We start from the raw sequence: 17581 nt of genomic DNA on the forward strand, positions 1-17581 counted from the left end.
GTGAGTAGAAAAATAATTGCACTCAAGCCTATTAAGGAAGCACTGGCCTTATTCAGTGTAAATTAAAATCTGAACAGGGCAACCAGAAAGAGTGGTACAAGTAAATCAGCAATGCTACCTCTTAATTCCAGCTTTTGAGACTTGAAATGTATCTATAGCCAGTGTTATCCACCATGGACCTATGACTTGCTTTTGGATGCGAGGATCTCTTAGCCAATGATTTCCTTGTCTATAATATTCAGAGTCTAAATTCCTTCTTCTGGATGCGAGGATCTCTTAGCCAATGTCCATAATATTCAGAATCTAAATTCCTTCTTCGTGGCTCTCCCCATACAATTCTGCTTGCCTCCAGCAATCCCCAATACTTCTTTCTTTCCTTAAACCCCTCACATATTCCATGACTATGCAAAAGACAAGCTTAGCCTGGACTGCAGGCACTACACTTATATTTATCTACAAAATGCTGTGTCTAGCTATAGTCAGGGTTTTAAAGATTATTGCTACTTGTGAATAGCAATGAAGCTTTGAATTCTTCTTGGTAAACTATGAGATGGGAAACCTCTTAGGAGGATTTAGGCAGGACAGGATGAAAGCTGACTACAGCTCTATACTGGTTTACCTGGGAGTAAGTCCCATGGAATTAAATGGGACTTCCTTGTGAGTAGAATGCATAGGATTGATTAGACCGTGGAAGAAGTACAGCCGGGGTTGTGCAAGTCAACTGATGTATTGATGTAATGGGACTTCGAGCTGGTCAGTGTAGGTAGAACTTGCTGCTGAAAGTGTATTTTTCCCCTTCCCCTTCAACCTTGCCCACTTTTAGACCCTGTTCTAACATTACTCAAGTAATGTGGGAGCTACTTCAGAACAGCTCCTTCTTGCTAGGGGTGTGGAACTCACCTGCATGGGATTCTTTGTTGCCTACTGTGGCCAGGTGATTTGTCAACTAGGCTGGGTGAGACTCATAACATCATAAGTTGTGTTATGAATGATGACCCATAAGAGATGGACCATAGTTGAGTTGTGATGCACATGGTTTGTATGAAGAAGCTCCCAGGTTCAGTACATGGCATCTCCAGTTAAAAGATCAGGTAGCAGGTGATGTGAAAGACCCCAGCCTGTCACCTTAGATAGCTGCTGCCAGTCAGAGTAGACAGTATTGGGTTAGAAGAAAGGAAGGTCTAGTTGCAGAAAAGCATGTTTCAGCTTGAAGCTTTCAAATGCTGTTTTATACCATATCTTGTTAGCTCCATAAGCAATACAAAGGCATCTGAAACGCACTGTGAGAAATAGTTAGAAGGTTACTAGCTTGCTAATTAGACTAGTTGTCTAATTACAGAACACTTGCTGCAATTAAAAAGATGCAATTAGTCATACTGGATCATTATGCATGTGTTATTTTTGAAGGCTCCATTTGTTATGTTGTCTTACTGATACAGAGTTGTTGGTTTGTTGCTCCCAAAGAGTAAGGGCTCAGTCACATAGCCCACTCATGGGATTGGTTTGTGGGGGGGAAAGAGATTTTCTTACCATCAACCTGGTGTGAATTCATGCTTCCTGAACCATCTGTCTGAGCACAGATAATGAAACTGTCCATGTCAGCTTGTTATTTGTTTGGTTATTTAAAATATTTATGCCCCACCCACCTTTCCATCTTGAAGTGAGATGATTTCCTGCAACAATGTAATTTGAAATCACTCATGTAATAAACTAAAAATGATGCACAAGCCAACTAATAGAGAGTTAATCTGCAGCAAATAATTAAAAGTTAAACCAAATCATAGACCTGTTAGAATAAAAACATTTTGGTCTGGTGTCTAAAGGCCACTAGGGAAGGGGCCAATCTGATCTCCCAGGGCAGGCTGTTTTATTACATTGGTACCAGTATGGCGAGGGCTGTTTTCCTTTTCTTTGCTAACTGTACATCTGATAGCGGTGGGACCCAGAGCAGAGTTTTCCCCAAGGATCTGAATGAACAGAGGAACATCCCTGTCTGAACGGCAGCCTGCACCCATATGTACCTTCCCAAGCACTAAGGTCAGCCTTGAAGGCTCTGCTGTCTGGTCAACTGATGAAAGCAATTACATTAGTGAATGCCAGGCACAGGGCAGCTCTCCATCTGTGGAATATCCTCTCCGTGGAGATACATACAGCCCCCTCTAGTCTGCTTTTAGAAAAGACACAAGAGAAAGGACTGTGTATTGGGGTGTGTCTTGTTTTAACCCTCTGGGAAAGTCATTAACCCATACCTGCTGTAGCCTGGAACTGGGTATGTGCAGCACAACTGACAGCTGTGGGTAGCCTGAAGAAGCTCCATCTGCCTTGGCGCCTGCATGCAAAAGCAAGCCCTACAGTAAAGTAGCTGGAGGAAGAGGAGAGATGTGCAGAGGCCAAGGAGAGAATTCCATTCACCTTGGTGCCTGCCCATAAAAACAGGCCTAGAGTGAGAGACTAGGATGATGACAGCCGCTTCTGCCTTGATGCAAGATGATTTTGGGGGATGAGCTGTGTTTGGGCCCTGGGTGAGAGCCAGGGTAGATGCATGGAGTCCTCCCTGGTAAGAGCCAGGAGGCTGGGAGGAGAGGAGTGTCAGAAGGCATTGATGCCGGTTTATATTTATTAGCAATTTCTGTTAATGTAACATTTTATATTGTTTGTATTATATTTATATTATAATGTAATGTATATTTTTGTTAAATTTTTTGTTTAAGTTGTCATTGCTGATTTAATTTTCTGTTAACCACTTAGAGATATTTTGATATATTAAGCAGCATAGAAATGGTCTAAATCAGTTTTTATTCCAGTCTGCTTTAGAGTGATTTTATGGCCCTGTGGGCAGGGCCGGCTCCAGGCATGCCAGGGCCCTTGGGCTCCAGCCTACCCTAGGCCCTGGCACATGCTGCCATGGATTGCACCGCCCGCCCATTCCCTTGCTCCGCCTATCTTTCTGTCCTGTGTTTTGTGGCTGCGTGCGCAGCACTGCTCTTAACCAAGATGGCGGCTGAGGTTTCCCTAAGGGGCTGAAGCCTCCACCGCCATTTTGGTTGATGGCACGCATGCATGCTATGCACATGCAGGGTTGCCATCAACCAAGATGGCAGCGGTCACTTCAGCCTCTTAGGGAAACCTTGGCCTCCATCTTGGTTAAGGGCAGCGCTGCGCGTGCAGCCACAAAACACAGGAAAGGTAGGCGGAGCAAGGGAATGGGAGGGCAATGCTTTCTGTGGCAGCGATTCTGCCGTGGATCGCAGAAGGGGAGCGCTACTCCCCCACCCTAAAGAGGGGCCCTCTGGGCCACAGGGCCCTCGGACCAGGGCCCAACCTTGCCACCCTTTAGAGCCAGCCCTGCCTGTGGGTTAGCTTAATGTTGATTTATGTTGGTGGTGGTTATTTTAGCCATTTGAGATCTTATTATACTGTGTTAGAGAAGAGCAGGGGAGTGGTTCCTGGTTGCCCCATCACCGCCTCCTCACAACTTTGGGGTCATCTTAAACACAGATGGACTTGGGGGGCAGCTGTGGGTGTGCAAACAGCCAAGAAGACATATCAGTGTGATGATGGGGAGAGAGACTTTATCTCTGGTTGAAGAGGAAGACCATCACATGAAAGTATCAATTGGGAGCAGCAATATGGGTGTATCTGCCCATCTGCAGACATCAAAGGCAGGAACCACAGGATTTTTCACCAGCAACACTCGCAGTTCTGTGATACTGCAGGGTTTTGACCAGCTATGGATAAGTTTGCTTTGTGATGTGAGGTGACAAAATGTTTCTGGTTCATAGGGCAATGATGGCATGTGTTAGTGATTACTTCAAGGCCATGTTCACAGGTGGGATGAAAGAGCAAGACTTAATGTGCATTAAGCTCCACAGCGTGAACAAAATAGGTTTAAAGAAGGTCATTGATTTTGTTTGTACTGTAAAACTTTCTCATAACATGGACAACCTTCAGGATACTCTAGAAGCTGCCAGCTTTTTACAGATATTACCTGTGTTGGACTTTTCTAAAGTGTTTCTTAGATCTGGGGTTTCCTTAGAGAACTCTGTCGAGGTGGGGCTGATCACCAACACATACAACCTCATAGAAGTGGATAAATACGTGAACAATTTCATCCTCAAGAACATCCCAGCATTGTTAAGTACCGGTGAGCTTGTGAAACTCCCCTTTGTCCTTTCGAGTAATAGCCTTCTGCACAGAGCTGGAGTTCTTCAAGGCTGCCTGCCACTGGCTGCGGTATGAGCAGCCACGGATGGAATGCACAGCAAAACTCATGAAGAACATCTGGTTTCCTCTGATGACTCTGCAGGATCTTATCAACTACAGCCAAATAGTGGATTTCATGAGGACTGACAACACATGTGTCACCTTGCTCTTGGAAGCCAGCAATAACCAAGTGTTGCTCTACATGCAGCCAGTGATGCAGTCAGAAAGGATGGACAGCACCCACTTGGTTATGCTTGGGGGAGTGCTCCAGCAGTGACTGGTTGCCAGCAAGGAGCTGCGGATGTGCGATGAGAGAGCACATGAGTGGAGGTCTCTGGTGCCCATGGATATGCCTGCTGCCAGCATGGCATTGCTGTCATTGGGACCTTCTTCTATTTGTTGGCGGACAGAGCAATTATGACACCAAAGGAAAGATGATCATTGACACAGTGTTCAGGCTTGATCCTCAGTATAATAAGTGATGCAAGTGGCTTCTTTAAATGAAAAGTGAACCTTCTTCCACCTAAGTGCCCTCAAAGGACATCTGTATGCAATTGGTGGTTGAAATGCAGCTGGTGAATTAGCGACAGTGGAGTGCTACAATCCAAGGATGAATGAATGGTGTCAAGAACAGCAAGGTTGGCCAAAGTAGAATGGCCCTGCCTAAAGAGATTAGGAGGAATATCCTGCATAGGTTCCTGGGATGCTTTCAGCTGATAAAATTTAGAGGATCTCTTACCATCCAGCTGCAGCCTGTTGATCTAAAGGGAGGCAGCTGAATCTTACCTGTACTGCCTAGTACTAAGGCCAGGAGGCCTAAGTAGCTGTAAATTAGTAGGCCTGCCCTTGCAGTGAATTTTTGGACTATTCCATCATCAAGAGGTGTCATGATTGGCTAATTGGCCCTCTCACTGTTGCTGGGCAAATTCCTATAAAAGAGGGGTTATCCTTCACCAAATTGTCCTTTTCCAGTTTGACTTACTTATGTGATATCCAGTGGTATAAGGAGTCAGGGGCCCCAGCTCTTATACTTCCCTGTTTGCGAGTATTTAGCTTAGGCTGGGTAAGTTTTGTTATGTTATATCTGTGTAGAACTTCTCACTGTATTTTGAATGGATACTGACTATGCCTAGCCCTGTTTAAGGGTGTTTAGCTCTAAGGAATTTGTATGCTGCTCTTTTTATATTCACTTTAATTATATTTAATAAACTACCTCATATTACTTGGTGTGTGTTACTTGGGGCTGTGGCTCTGAAACGAGACTACAAAGCTACTGACTACTGGATTGGATTTGGCTGGAGGCTCTAGAGCAATGAGTGTAAAGTTAGTTCTTGCTCTTAGGAATCTCTGTCAGTCTAGTTGGTGCTCTGAGTTCCCCTTGACTCAGAATGGGAAACGAAGTTAAGGGGTGGTGGCAGTCTACCTACCTTACAGGGTTGGTGCTGGGATTAACTTAGCCCTGGTAAGGAGAGTCAAGGGGTTGGGCCTGGTCCGGGACAATTGTCCTGGGGGTTAGGGTATTGGCCCCAGGTCTTTCTGACAAATGGAGCTACGTGGCAAAAAGGACAAGCCCCACTATGGCCATGCTGGGACGGTATATGGGGGGCTGATGTATATTTCAGGAGGCATCCCGATTGCACTTTCCAGAAGGAGCAGATGTGCTTCGACCCTGATACAGACTAATGGACTGAAAAGGCTCCTATGACCACAGTTAGGGGCCTTCGCTGCATGTGCACTGTTGGTGACAAGTTTTATGTCATTGGTGGGAACCATTTTAGAGGAACCAGTGATTATGATGATGTTCTAAGCTGTGAATATTACTCGCCAACCCTGGACCAGTGGATACCGATTGCTGCTATGCTGCATGGCTAGAGTGATGTTGGGATGCCTGTGTTTGAAAATAAAATATACGTTGTTGGAGGATATTCATGGAATAACCATTGTATGGTAGAAATAGTCCAGAAGTATGACCCAGAAAAGTATGAGTGGTACAAAGTTTTTGACCTCCCAGAATCCCTTGGGAGTATCCATGCCTGTATTCTGACAGTTTTCCCTCCCAAGGACAATACACCTCAACCACCTCTCCCGATTCAGAAGGAGCAGAGAGATAGAGATAGTGATATGCAGTATATCACTCAATTAGTCTGCAAGGTCGGATTAGGACTGCAGCCCAAGCAAAGCTGCTGCACGTTACAGCCACCAGGAACAAGCTGCTTCAAGCCACTCCCCATGGCAGAAGTGGGCTTGTCCCTGGTGGCTGTAATGTACAGCAGCTTTGCTTGAGCTGCTGTTCTAACCCCACTTACCTGGGAGTAAGCCCCATTTAATTCAATGGGACTTGATTTTGAGTTGACATGGTTAGCTTTGCAGCCTAAATTGTGAAGGAGACCTAGATTTTCAGTCTCTGCAGATTGCAGTACAACCTATACCTCTGATGATGTGTGCAGGACCTCAATACTTTTTTATAAAACATTAATATCCTGTCTTTTGGCTCCCAAAGCAGTTCTCAACAATAAAAACACAATCCTGATACAGCAAAAATAGAGAACGGTAAAACCACTATGTAAACAAAACAAAATGAAAACAACAGCAGCAAAGTTACACCCCATCAAAAGGATGGCAAAACAAAAAAGGTCTTGTCTGCCTAAAAACCTTCAATGAAGGAGCCTTTCAAATGTCTTTTGGAAGAGACTTCCACAACTGGGGTGCTGTCCAAGAGAAGACCTTATTTTGTGTTATGGTTGGTTAGATCTCCCTTGGTGGTGGAACACAGAATAGGTGCTACAATGATGATGACAATTCATAGAGCAGGTTTATGTGGAAGGAGGCAGGACTTCAGATATCAAGCTCCAAAGCCATTTGATATTTAACTGCATGAAACACTGTGTGGTAACTGTGGATATGTTGTGATAAGTACATGAAAACAATGCTTTTTGTTAAGTTATACATTCTAGCATCTAAAACATCTAGCAGAGGAAAGTAGATAACAAGATAGAGAAATGGCTAGCTTCAAACTTTCAGGCATATTCTTTGTGGTGACCATGTATGCTACCTTCAAGACATATGGCTGTTTTTGTTCTGCCTCAGTGCTGAACAAATCATTATTTTATTTGTGTTTATATGAATGCCTGGAGTTTTGTGATGCCAACATTCGTATGTGAATGCTAACAGTCCTAGGTGAATTTTGTGAATGCCTGACAATATATACTAAGTTTTGTGATGTTTATGTGACTCAACACCCACTACAGTGGATCTTCTAAGTTTTCAGACTGTTACACAACTTGTCTGTGATTAATGTTAACAGTTTCCAAATGTTATTTCCACTACATGCAAATAAGCGGCTGCCTTTCTGCCACTTCCTTCTGCCTCCCCAAAAGTGGCAGCTCCATCTCTGTGAATTGCTTGCTTGCTTATTGCCACACAAGTGTATATCTAAGTGCCAGGTAGAGACTTCTAGGCTTTTTGTCTCTGCTCATGCTGCTATGGCATGCAAGCCCTTGATTTCACAACTATATTGTTTTTCCCTTATTTATCGCAGAGGTTTTTTTCCTCTGTTGGCATCCTTATTCTAAATAAATTAATCTAATTTTAGTGGATTGACCTCCAGGTAAGCAGTTCTAGGATCATATCCTGCCTTTCTTAAGCAGGCTGAGAATTCCTATGAAAGCTAATGGGAGCTGTTTAGCTCTGTGCTGCAGGTTTGTGGGGAAGGGAGGAAGGAATTGCAGGGGTTCATGATGTGGTGTCTTTCCAGAACAGAATAGTGGATTCTGAGCGTGAACTCAGGACATCTGTTCCAATGGCAAACTGGATGTATCAGAAAGGCAATCCTGCCAGACTTTCAGGGACTTGGAGAGGGGGCGGAGCTTCCATTGTTCTTTTGAATTTTAGTAACGGTGGAGTGATGTTGCAGTCTTGGAGGAACTTGCCGGTCCCCTCAGAACTGCATCTCCCTTTCTGCTACTGTTGCTGCTGCTGCTGATGTTGCTGCTCTCTTAAGGCAATGAGGAAGAGGTAGCTCTGAGTCAAAGGATATGTTTGGGTGTGGGAATCTTAAAAGCCCTGTTTGGACCAAGTAAGTAACTGTGTTTTATTCATGTTCTTGTGGATATATACGGATTGAGCAAAGAAACTTGCTGCGCATGAATGCCAAAGCCTGCAAAAATTAAAAACTTAATATTTGTTATTAAGGAAAAAATAATAAAAAAAGAAGGCAAAGTCTTTTTTTGTTTGTTTTCTCCATGAAGGACCAACTTTTGATCTCAGAAACACTGCTGATCCCTTGGAGCTGCTGGTACAAAAATCTTGCCTCAAAATGCACTGAGTATTTAGCATTGAAACAAACACTTGGGAGGAAGGGAATCTTTCTGTTGGGTGATATTTACTTGAAAAAGCTCTGGAAGTTTAGTGAAGCACTATGATGTCACACATTGTTCATTCTTTCTTTGTAAGGAAAATAATAGAATCTGTATATGAAGACCCTAAGATTTGCAAGCATGAAAAGTAAGTGTTCTGTAATAAATGATGTATAACATTTTTACTAATCTAATAATATGGAAATAAAGAGCTGATGCACTTGATCCTCCTTTGGAAAATGTGAGGTCAGTTGAATGAAAAATAACTCTGAGATGTAGTGAATATTGCATTTAGTTTCCCACTGACATGCCTGGAGAGCTATATGTATATAACAGTAACCTGAGGGAGAAACGCTGAGAGCAAACTCAAATTTTAATAGAGTGGAACAAATAATTGTATGAGCAACCCAAGCAGCAGCAGAATACCTTTACTACAATAGCTTTGGCTGCTGTTCAGAATTTTTTAGAAAACAAATTAGCATAAGTGTGTGCGTGTGTCTTCCTATGTATTTGTCTTCTTTCCAGTGATGAATAGATCATACTAACTAAGGTGCTGGCGCCAATGTTACCAGTCGCCCAAGATTTTGTTAACTGGTTATCTAACTCAGTAGAGTGTCATCAGACTGCATTTTTTTAAGTATTTAAAAAGCTTATGGTGTGGATGAGCATTTCAGCAAATCTAGGGCTTCTGTCCCTGACCCCTTTAATCTCAGATATTTTTGAGGCAATAAACACTTTGTTTCCTAAGCTCTAGTCAATTCAAACATGAAAGAACAAATAGCATTGTAGACTAGGGCAGCCTTTTCATGTTTATGTGGCTAAGTGGACTTTGACTTCTTATTGTGTACCACAGACAGAGCCAAGAAGCTAGAGTTGGAAATATGTGGCAGTATAGATGTTTCCTTAAAAAGAAAAGTAGTTAGCTTTAGGAGGCAATTATTTCTAAATAAGATGTTAGATAAGCACTGGCTAGCAATGCTAAAGGTTGGAGTTGATATACTTTTTTCTTTAGACAACAGCAAAGGAAATTGAGATAGCAGGGTTCTTGGTTATGGATGCAACTTTGGAGGTTCATGTGGCATTAAAATTCTGCCTCAGCTTCCTCATTCCTTTAGAGTAACAGTGGATACTGCAAGTCAGAGAAGAACAATTTTGAAATGATGTCTTCATACTGATGGGGTTTTGCACAAATTTAGCAGAGCTTAAAAGAAAGATCATGAGACTTTCTGATTCTTTTCACAGTTGTTTCCAACTCTGTTGGCTTCTCCTGAACACAATGAGAAGATGGGCGCATTTACATGTCAAACTGCTGCTCCCAGGGTCCCCAAGAGCATATTATGAGACAGGTTGGGAAGTTGCACTGTTAGGTAAACTGCTTCTCAACTGTTGTCTCCTTGATTTGACTTTGAATTACAGGCTGCCTTTGGAACCAACAATGAAGTAAAAACCCCTCGCTCCAAAAGTAGTTTTTATTTGACTTCCTGTGCCTTGCCTGCTTTGTAATACAGCAGGTATGGCAACCATCTAGTGATGTTAGTAGACTGTTGTATATTATATTTACATGAGAATTTAAGGGCCTGATTTCAGCCAAAGTTAAGTTCTTTTAAAAAATATAAATGTACTGCCTTCAAGTCGATTCCGACTTATGGTGACCCTATGAATAGGGTTTTCATGAGGCTGAACAGCAGTGACTGGCCTAAGGTCACCCAATGAGCTTCATGGCTATGTGGGGATTTGAACCCTGGTCTCCCAGGTCATAGTCCAACACCTTAACCACTACACCAAACTGTCTACTTTTGGGTCCCATTAATTTCAGTGGGAAAAGTCTTAACACATGCTTGCTTCTTCCATCATAATAAATGAGATTTAAAGGTGCTCAGCTTTGGTTGGGTGATACCCAGTCTTCAGTCTCGAGTGTGCTTGAGATTGGAAGTAACATCCATCTGGACATCCATTGAAGGCAATGAAACTGTTAGAATATGTTTAGAATTGGAATGCAAGTTAATGGTGACATTGCACATAAGGTTTTAACTGTCTAAACTATGTTTCTTGAGTGCTGTGTTTCTTGTCCAGCCCAGTCCAATATTTGCTTAAGGATAATGTGCATGGATTTAAGTGGAACTAGTCTCAGATAAATATCTTCATTATAATTATAAATATATTTTAGATTATTGTAATTTTAGTCATGAGGAGCTATAGGAAGAACCAGAAACAAGTGCCATGTGGCAACTGCTATTTAACATCATGCACATATAGGCCGTGTGTGTGCATGCGTGTACTTTTCTGTCAGCCAGAGGAATGCATTTCCTCATGGGCAACCTTCTAAGGGGTGGGGGTGGGGCTGCTTGCTGGTGGTAGGCATAGCAATGGGTATGACTCTTAACATTTGTACAGTAGGCTACATGCCAGTCACACAAGAGTTGAAGGTTTCTACACACACCTCCGCCCTCCAATCAGGCAAGCAGGAGACATTACTACATTTCATTCCACGCAGGCAAAAGCACTCAAGAAAAGGTGGAGCAGGGCCCATGAAGGGTGCTATAGCGTGGGAGAGTCCTGAGGTCCATATGGAGAGGCTTGGAAGGCTGCATTTGGCCCCCAGGCCTGAGGTTCCCCATCCCTGATGTAAGCAATAAGTATGTCTTAATGATTACAGGAACACATATCCCATAAGGCAGGGGTTCTCAGACTGTGGTCTGTGGACCACCAGTGGCGCATGCAGCATATCTGTGCATTTGTGATTGAAGATGGGAGATGGCACATCCATCACATTCAGTACTCATGTTGATTTCCAATTGTATCTTTATTGCTGCTTCTATTTCTTATATATTATATTCATTGTATTACAATTTGGATTCAAACTGTAATATAATACAATATGTAAGATATAAAAGAAGCAATAAAAATACATTGGAAATCGTGTGGCATCCAGCACAGCACATTGCAGTTGCTCCAACAGGCAGAACACTCATTAAGTGGCCCACCAAGGCTTTACAAGGCTTGTTTTATTGTTTTATATTATTATTTGTATTGTTTTATATTATTATTTGTATTATTTTAAATTGTTTTTAGATTTTTAAGTGCCTTTTAAGGTTGTGCATAGTTTAATTGTATTTTAATTGTATGGTTTTTTATGTTTTTAACTACATGTAGTTCTATTTGTAAGCCGCCCTGAGTTCCAGTTTGGAAAAAGGGTGGGGTAAAAATAAAGTTTCAATCAATCACCAAGACCCTTGGCAAATTTCAAGTGGTCCATGGGGAAAAGGTTTGGGAACCTCTGCCATAAGTTAATGCATTTGAGCCATATTTTGAACTTGCATGCATTACAACAACTCAGCAGATGGCACTGTGGTAGATTCTAGAGATCTTACTTGATATTCAGTCTGGGTGCAGAAAGTTCTCAGAACAACTGTATTTTGTGCTGTTGTGTAGAAAAGTATAATTTCTATTTGTAGAAAGTAAATGTAAAGAACACATTGGTAAGTGTGTTGGTATAAATTCATTTACAAATAAATGAACTTATAAAATTTGGATGAAGAATGAGTGAGGATGCTTATCAAATTTACAGATGACATAAAACTGGGAGGGATGGCTAACACTATAGAAGATGGAATCAAGATTCAAAATTATATTGACAGGCTGGAACACTGGGCTGAAGTCAACAAGATTAAACTCAGAAGAAATCAATATAAGGCTCTGCATTCAGGCAACAAACACAAAAAAAGCAAAGTCCCAAATATAGGATGGGAGAGATCTGGCTTGGTAGCATAACATGTGGAAAGGATCTCGTTGTCTTAGTGAATCTAAGCTGAGGATGAGACAGCAGTGAGATGCAGCTGCTAAAAAAAGCTAATGCAGTCTTAGGCCACATAAACAGAAGCATAATATCCACATCATAAAAAGTAACAGCGTCACTGGCCAGCCCACACCTGCAGTTCAGTGGGTGGCACATACTAAAACTGACATAGACCAGTTGGAGCATGTCCGGGAGAGAGAAATGAGGATGCTGAGGGGCTTGAAACCAAGTCCCATGAGCAACAGTTGAAAGAGTTTGATATGTTCAGTCTGGAGACGAGTGGAGATGTTACATTCAAATATCTAAAGTATGTCATGCAGAAGACAGAGCAGACTTCTCTGTTGTTCCGGAAGGCAGGACTTAGAACCAAAGGGTGGAAATAGATTAGGGGAAACATACTAACAGTTACAACTATTCAACAGTAAAACAGACTGCTCTCTGAAGTGATGAGCTCTCATTTATTTATTACATTTCTACCCCGCCTTTCTTTTTCATGATTGAAACCCAAGGTGGCTTACATATAGTTCCCAGGCAGTCTCCCATCCAGGCTCTGACCAGACCTGACCCTGCTTGGAGCTGGTCTTATGTGCCTTCAGACCATAGCCTGGGACTTTACTGAGCAGCCATCTGTCTGTCAGGTATCTGTCAGTTGCATCCTGAACTGAGTAGGGTAAGGATGGAGAACCTGTGTCCCTCTAGATGTTCTTGGACTACAACTCCTGTCATCTCTTTCCAACATAGCCAATGGCCAGGTATGACTAGAGTTGTAGTCCAACAACATGGACTCCCAATGGACCTCCCAATGGAACCAGTTACCTAGGGAAGTGGTGGGCTCTGGAGGCATTTAAGAGGCAGCTGGACAGCCACCTGTTGGATATGCTTTAAATTGTGATTCCTTCATTGAGCAGGCATTGGACTTGATGGTCTTATAGGCCCCTTCAAGCTCTATTCTGTGATTCTATGAACATCCAGAGGGCTCCAGGTTCCCCATCCCTGGAGTACAGAATTTGAATATGACCTCCAAGGTCTCTTCCAACTCCTGTGAATTCTATGAATTGTTAGATAGCACAGTGATGCCTCCCTGGTCTTTTAATATTTCAAACCTTTGTCTATAGTTGTGATGTTCAAAGGTCTGATTCATCCATCTCTAAAACTTGTCAGTTTGTATGGATGTAACTAGGATCCTTCCAGAGTAATTTATGAAATGACACTTTTCAACTTCCCCTCCAAGTGCCTGAAGTATGCCTACGATGGTATTTCCCACTTGTAATTGCAAACTGTATTATGTGTACTCTTCACAGAATATAAAAGCTTGCAGGTTAGACAGGATCCTCTGTTGATCAGGCAGAATTAAAGATAGTTGATGGTATTACATGCTAATTCTACTCAGAGTGGATCCAGAGTAAAGTTAACAAGCATGACTAACTTAGGTTCAATTATTTCAATGGGTCTACTCTGAGTAGGATTTAGTTGACTATATCCCAGTGCCAAGAATGTAGCTTCATCAGAAGCAAATACTATTTTTATGCCGGGGTGGGAAACCTCTGGCCAGCAGGCCCATCAAGCCTGGCAGGGGTCCTAATTTTCCCCATGAGGCCATTTCCCACAATCTTCACCCGCCTGCCCCACCTCTTACATCATGTGTGGCATCAGGTGGGAGGTAGGTAAAGGGAAGGATTTTGGCCTTTGGGGCTAAAAATGGTGGAGGTAAGGATCTTGGTCCAATCCTGGTGTATGTAGTGGCACGTAGCACACACACCACAAATTCAGGCTAAGTGTGCTGTTTATATTGGTCTATGAAAATGGAACTCGTGAGTCCTGAAAAGTTGCATTATCTTTACTAAGAGTAGAAGATTAAATAGTGGAACCATATTATCTGCTTTTTGATGATAGAAAGGAGGCTGAAACTTACTAATGGCAATGGTGTTCCAGTTCCGTCTAAGAGAAATGGCGACATCTACCCCATTAGCTAAAGCAAACATTATTTCTCTGACTTGCCCTGCTGGGTGCTGCTGCTGCCTGCTACCTTGACTCAGAGGGAGTTCTTTTCATATTGTAAATGTTGGGCCATGTCACTGAAGATTCCAGGCTAAGGATATGGTCATTGCCAAGCCACTCGTGCTTTAAAAATTAAGATTAACCTTTTCAAGAGCTGTCCTAGCCAGATAATCTGTGAGTCACTGAAATGAAGAAATCAATTTTGAATTTGAGGAGGTGACCTGCAAGTAGTTTCAAAATATTGATTAAAAAAAAAAAAGATTGCAGGGGTGGGCAGAGGGAATTCCAAATATTATTTTTATTTTACACCTAATCTCCTGGATTTATTGGCAGAATCCCACTAGACCAGTGGTTCCCAAACTGGGGGCCATGAAGTAATTCAGAGGGGGCTGCAAACAAAAAAGAAATGAATTATGTATTAATATATTTTTTAAAAAGTCTTCACTCCCTGAATGCTGTCTGTTCCCCACTGCTGGTGCAGACGACACCTACCCCTTGCTCCAAACAAGAGGGGAGGACTTTTGCTGAAGAGACAGAGCATCTTTCAAATGCACTGAGGACAGGTGTCTGCCTATAAAACACGTGAGGCCAAAGGAGGCTGAGGGTGGAGCTACCAGGAAGAAGAGGGAATTACTGTCACCGACTCCTGTCTCCTTGCCTTGCAGCTGCTGACAATACCTAATGCCCGTATTTAGCATGAGAGGAGAGGGCTTTTTGTGAAGCAAAATGAAGCAAGGTTGCAAGGAAATGCTGCTTTCCCCCTTCCTTCCTGGCAGCCAGCCTGTCTTGGTTCCTGATTCACTGCCACCTCCTTTTAAAAATTATTCTTATTTGCAAGGCTGCCCAGATCTCGCCAAGGAGCAGTGAGGAAGCTCAGGACTTGCTCACTCCCCATCTCTGAGGCTGTGTGTGTGTGCCAGCATCCCCCCTTTCTTCCACCTACAATCTGCCCCCCCAACCTCTCTCCCCAAGATGCTGTAGCAGTTGAGGGCTTCCCCCTTCCACATGCCCAGGTGTGTTTTTGTGTGTGCGTGCGTTGATCTGTCTCCTGCTCCACTCTATTCCCCAAGTGCACGCTAACCAAGTCATCAGTTCTGATGATCACCCCAAGGCCTAAAAGCACTAACACGCCTACTCAATCTATCTACCCTTTTGTCTTCACCCTTTAGCATCCCCACCACACTCATTGCTGCTAATTTGTTTATTATTAAAAAGCTCAGCAGGTTGGCTGAGGCTGGGGTCCACATACTGCAGCTGAAATGTATTCAATTATTTAATTATTATTGCATTTATATCCTACCTTTCCTCCAAGTTGCTCAAGGTGGTGCACATGGTTCCCCCCTTTCCATTTTATCCTTACACTAACCCTATGAGATCGGTCAGGCTGAGAGACTGTGTCTGGCTCAAGGTCACCCAGTGGGCTTAATGGCTTGGTGGAGATTTGAACCCGGATCTTAGTCTAACACTGTAATCCACTGGTGTTGAGAGACAGGACTGTACATCTTCAGACGGGGTGGGGGGGAGGGGATACCAATTTGATGAACCTTTGCATTATGAAAAGAAGGCAACACCTCCCTGTCTGCAGGGACCTTTTTATGGAAAGGGATATTTGGAGATGTGGTTTTGCCATGAACAGTGTTTTTCACTTAACGGAGGCTAAAATTACAATTAGCAGGGTGGAGAGGACAAAATTATTTGCGCTTATAAAGGGGGTCCCATACTCATAAAGGTTGGGAACATCTGCACTAAACTAGAGGGGTTTCTTCTGTTATCTAGTGGTGTGCACACAGCTCATCGTGTTTTCTCTATGAATTTCTTGTCAGAAAATGAGTTTATATCATCATCATCATCTTATTTGTATGTCGCCTTTACACGCAAAAATTGTGCTCAAAGTGGCTTACAGCAAAGTGAACAGTAATAACAAAAATAATAAAACAGTAACATAACTGCAAATAGAAAAGCAAACAAACAACTTTTCAATACTATAAAAATAAAAACTTTACATCTCCTGGTAGGCAAAGCAAAAATCAAAAGGGAATTCGACAGTTTTACTTTGTTCCTAGAAATCCCCCTCCCATAATGTTCCTCAGAATCCCACACTTGGAGCAACTTCTTATGAGGCTTCAAAAGGCAAAGGGTGGTGGGGTAACTGGAAACACCCCTCTTGTTATGTTACTTGCAGTCCTCCTGCTGCAGCTTCTGTATGACTCCATTTATGAATGTGTAGTTAGTCCATGCAATTTGATCAGTTAACCTTAGCTTCATTTGTCCAAGTGTTTCATTGACTCATGCTCAAAATGAGGCGGGGGGCTGTCATAGGTGCTGAGATATTCAAAGATTCTTGTGAAAAATCTGAATTATTCTTTAATTCAATAGTATCTCTTCCTAGGATGTTTTGTTCCCCCCCCCTATTTTACTGGCACCACGTTGGAATATTCTTCCCCCCCCCCAATAGTTCCAAGGAGCGTGTGGTAACGAACAAACTGTTCTTGCAGTTAAGAATATAAGAGTCCTGCTGAACTGGACCAAAGGCTAATCTAGTCCAGCATCCTGTTTCCCACAGTGGTCAACAAGATGCCTAAGGGAAGCCAGGACATGAGCAAAATAGCCCTCTCCTCTTGTTGTTTCCTAGCAACTGGTATTCAGAATAATGGTGCCTTTGATCTTGGAGATAGTATATAGCCATCATAACTAGCAGCCATCCTTGTTCTCCATGGATGTGTCAACAAACTATAGTTACCAAGAGGTTACCATCCCAGGGGGATGTTGGATGCTAAACTGTAAACTGTTATATTCGCTGAATTAATTAAGCAGAGTCTACATTAAATACCTAGCACAGCAAAAGAGAAATGAGATCCAGAGAATTCAATTTCTTGTCTCATAGTTATACCCCAGAATCTTTTAACTATAAGAAACTGAATTCTCTGGATGTTACTTCTCTTTTGCTGTGCTAGTTATTTATTGTTAGACTGCTTAATTAATTCAGCAGTGTTTATATTTTACAGTTTAGCCTCCAATATCTTAATAGTATCTAATATGCTAATGGTGGCTTTGATTGCAAAAGTCTTTTAAAACATTTCAAAGAAATGACGAGTTAAATTTGCTACTGCTTGTGAGAGGGAGAGGAAATGCTTAGCAGTACACCATGTAATAATATCAGCCAGGAAGAGATAATGGTTTATGTTCCTGCCCATCAGTTCTATTTTTGAAGCTAATCTCCTTAAGGTAC

At 42.4% G+C, this 17581-nt stretch overlaps 1 protein-coding gene and 1 pseudogene across 3 annotated transcripts in view; both read left to right on the forward strand.

Moving 5' to 3' along the window:
- Positions 1–3259: 3259 nt before the first annotated feature.
- On the forward strand, positions 3260–6486 carry LOC133378775 (kelch-like protein 13; annotated as a pseudogene).
- Positions 5158–17581, forward strand: part of ACSL6 (acyl-CoA synthetase long chain family member 6) — a 76946-nt gene continuing 64522 nt past the window's right edge. For 2 of the 3 annotated variants that reach the window (XM_061617072.1, XM_061617071.1), the window contains exon 1: positions 5158–5266. The gene's annotated coding sequence lies outside the window, so the exon portion shown is untranslated. Of the gene's footprint in view, positions 5267–8176; positions 8279–17581 lie in introns of those variants that run through there. The other variant, XM_061617073.1, reaches the window with a different exon arrangement.

The sequence above is a fragment of the Rhineura floridana genome, chromosome 3 (assembly GCF_030035675.1).
Source record: "Rhineura floridana isolate rRhiFlo1 chromosome 3, rRhiFlo1.hap2, whole genome shotgun sequence".
Lineage (NCBI taxonomy): Eukaryota > Metazoa > Chordata > Lepidosauria > Squamata > Rhineuridae > Rhineura > Rhineura floridana.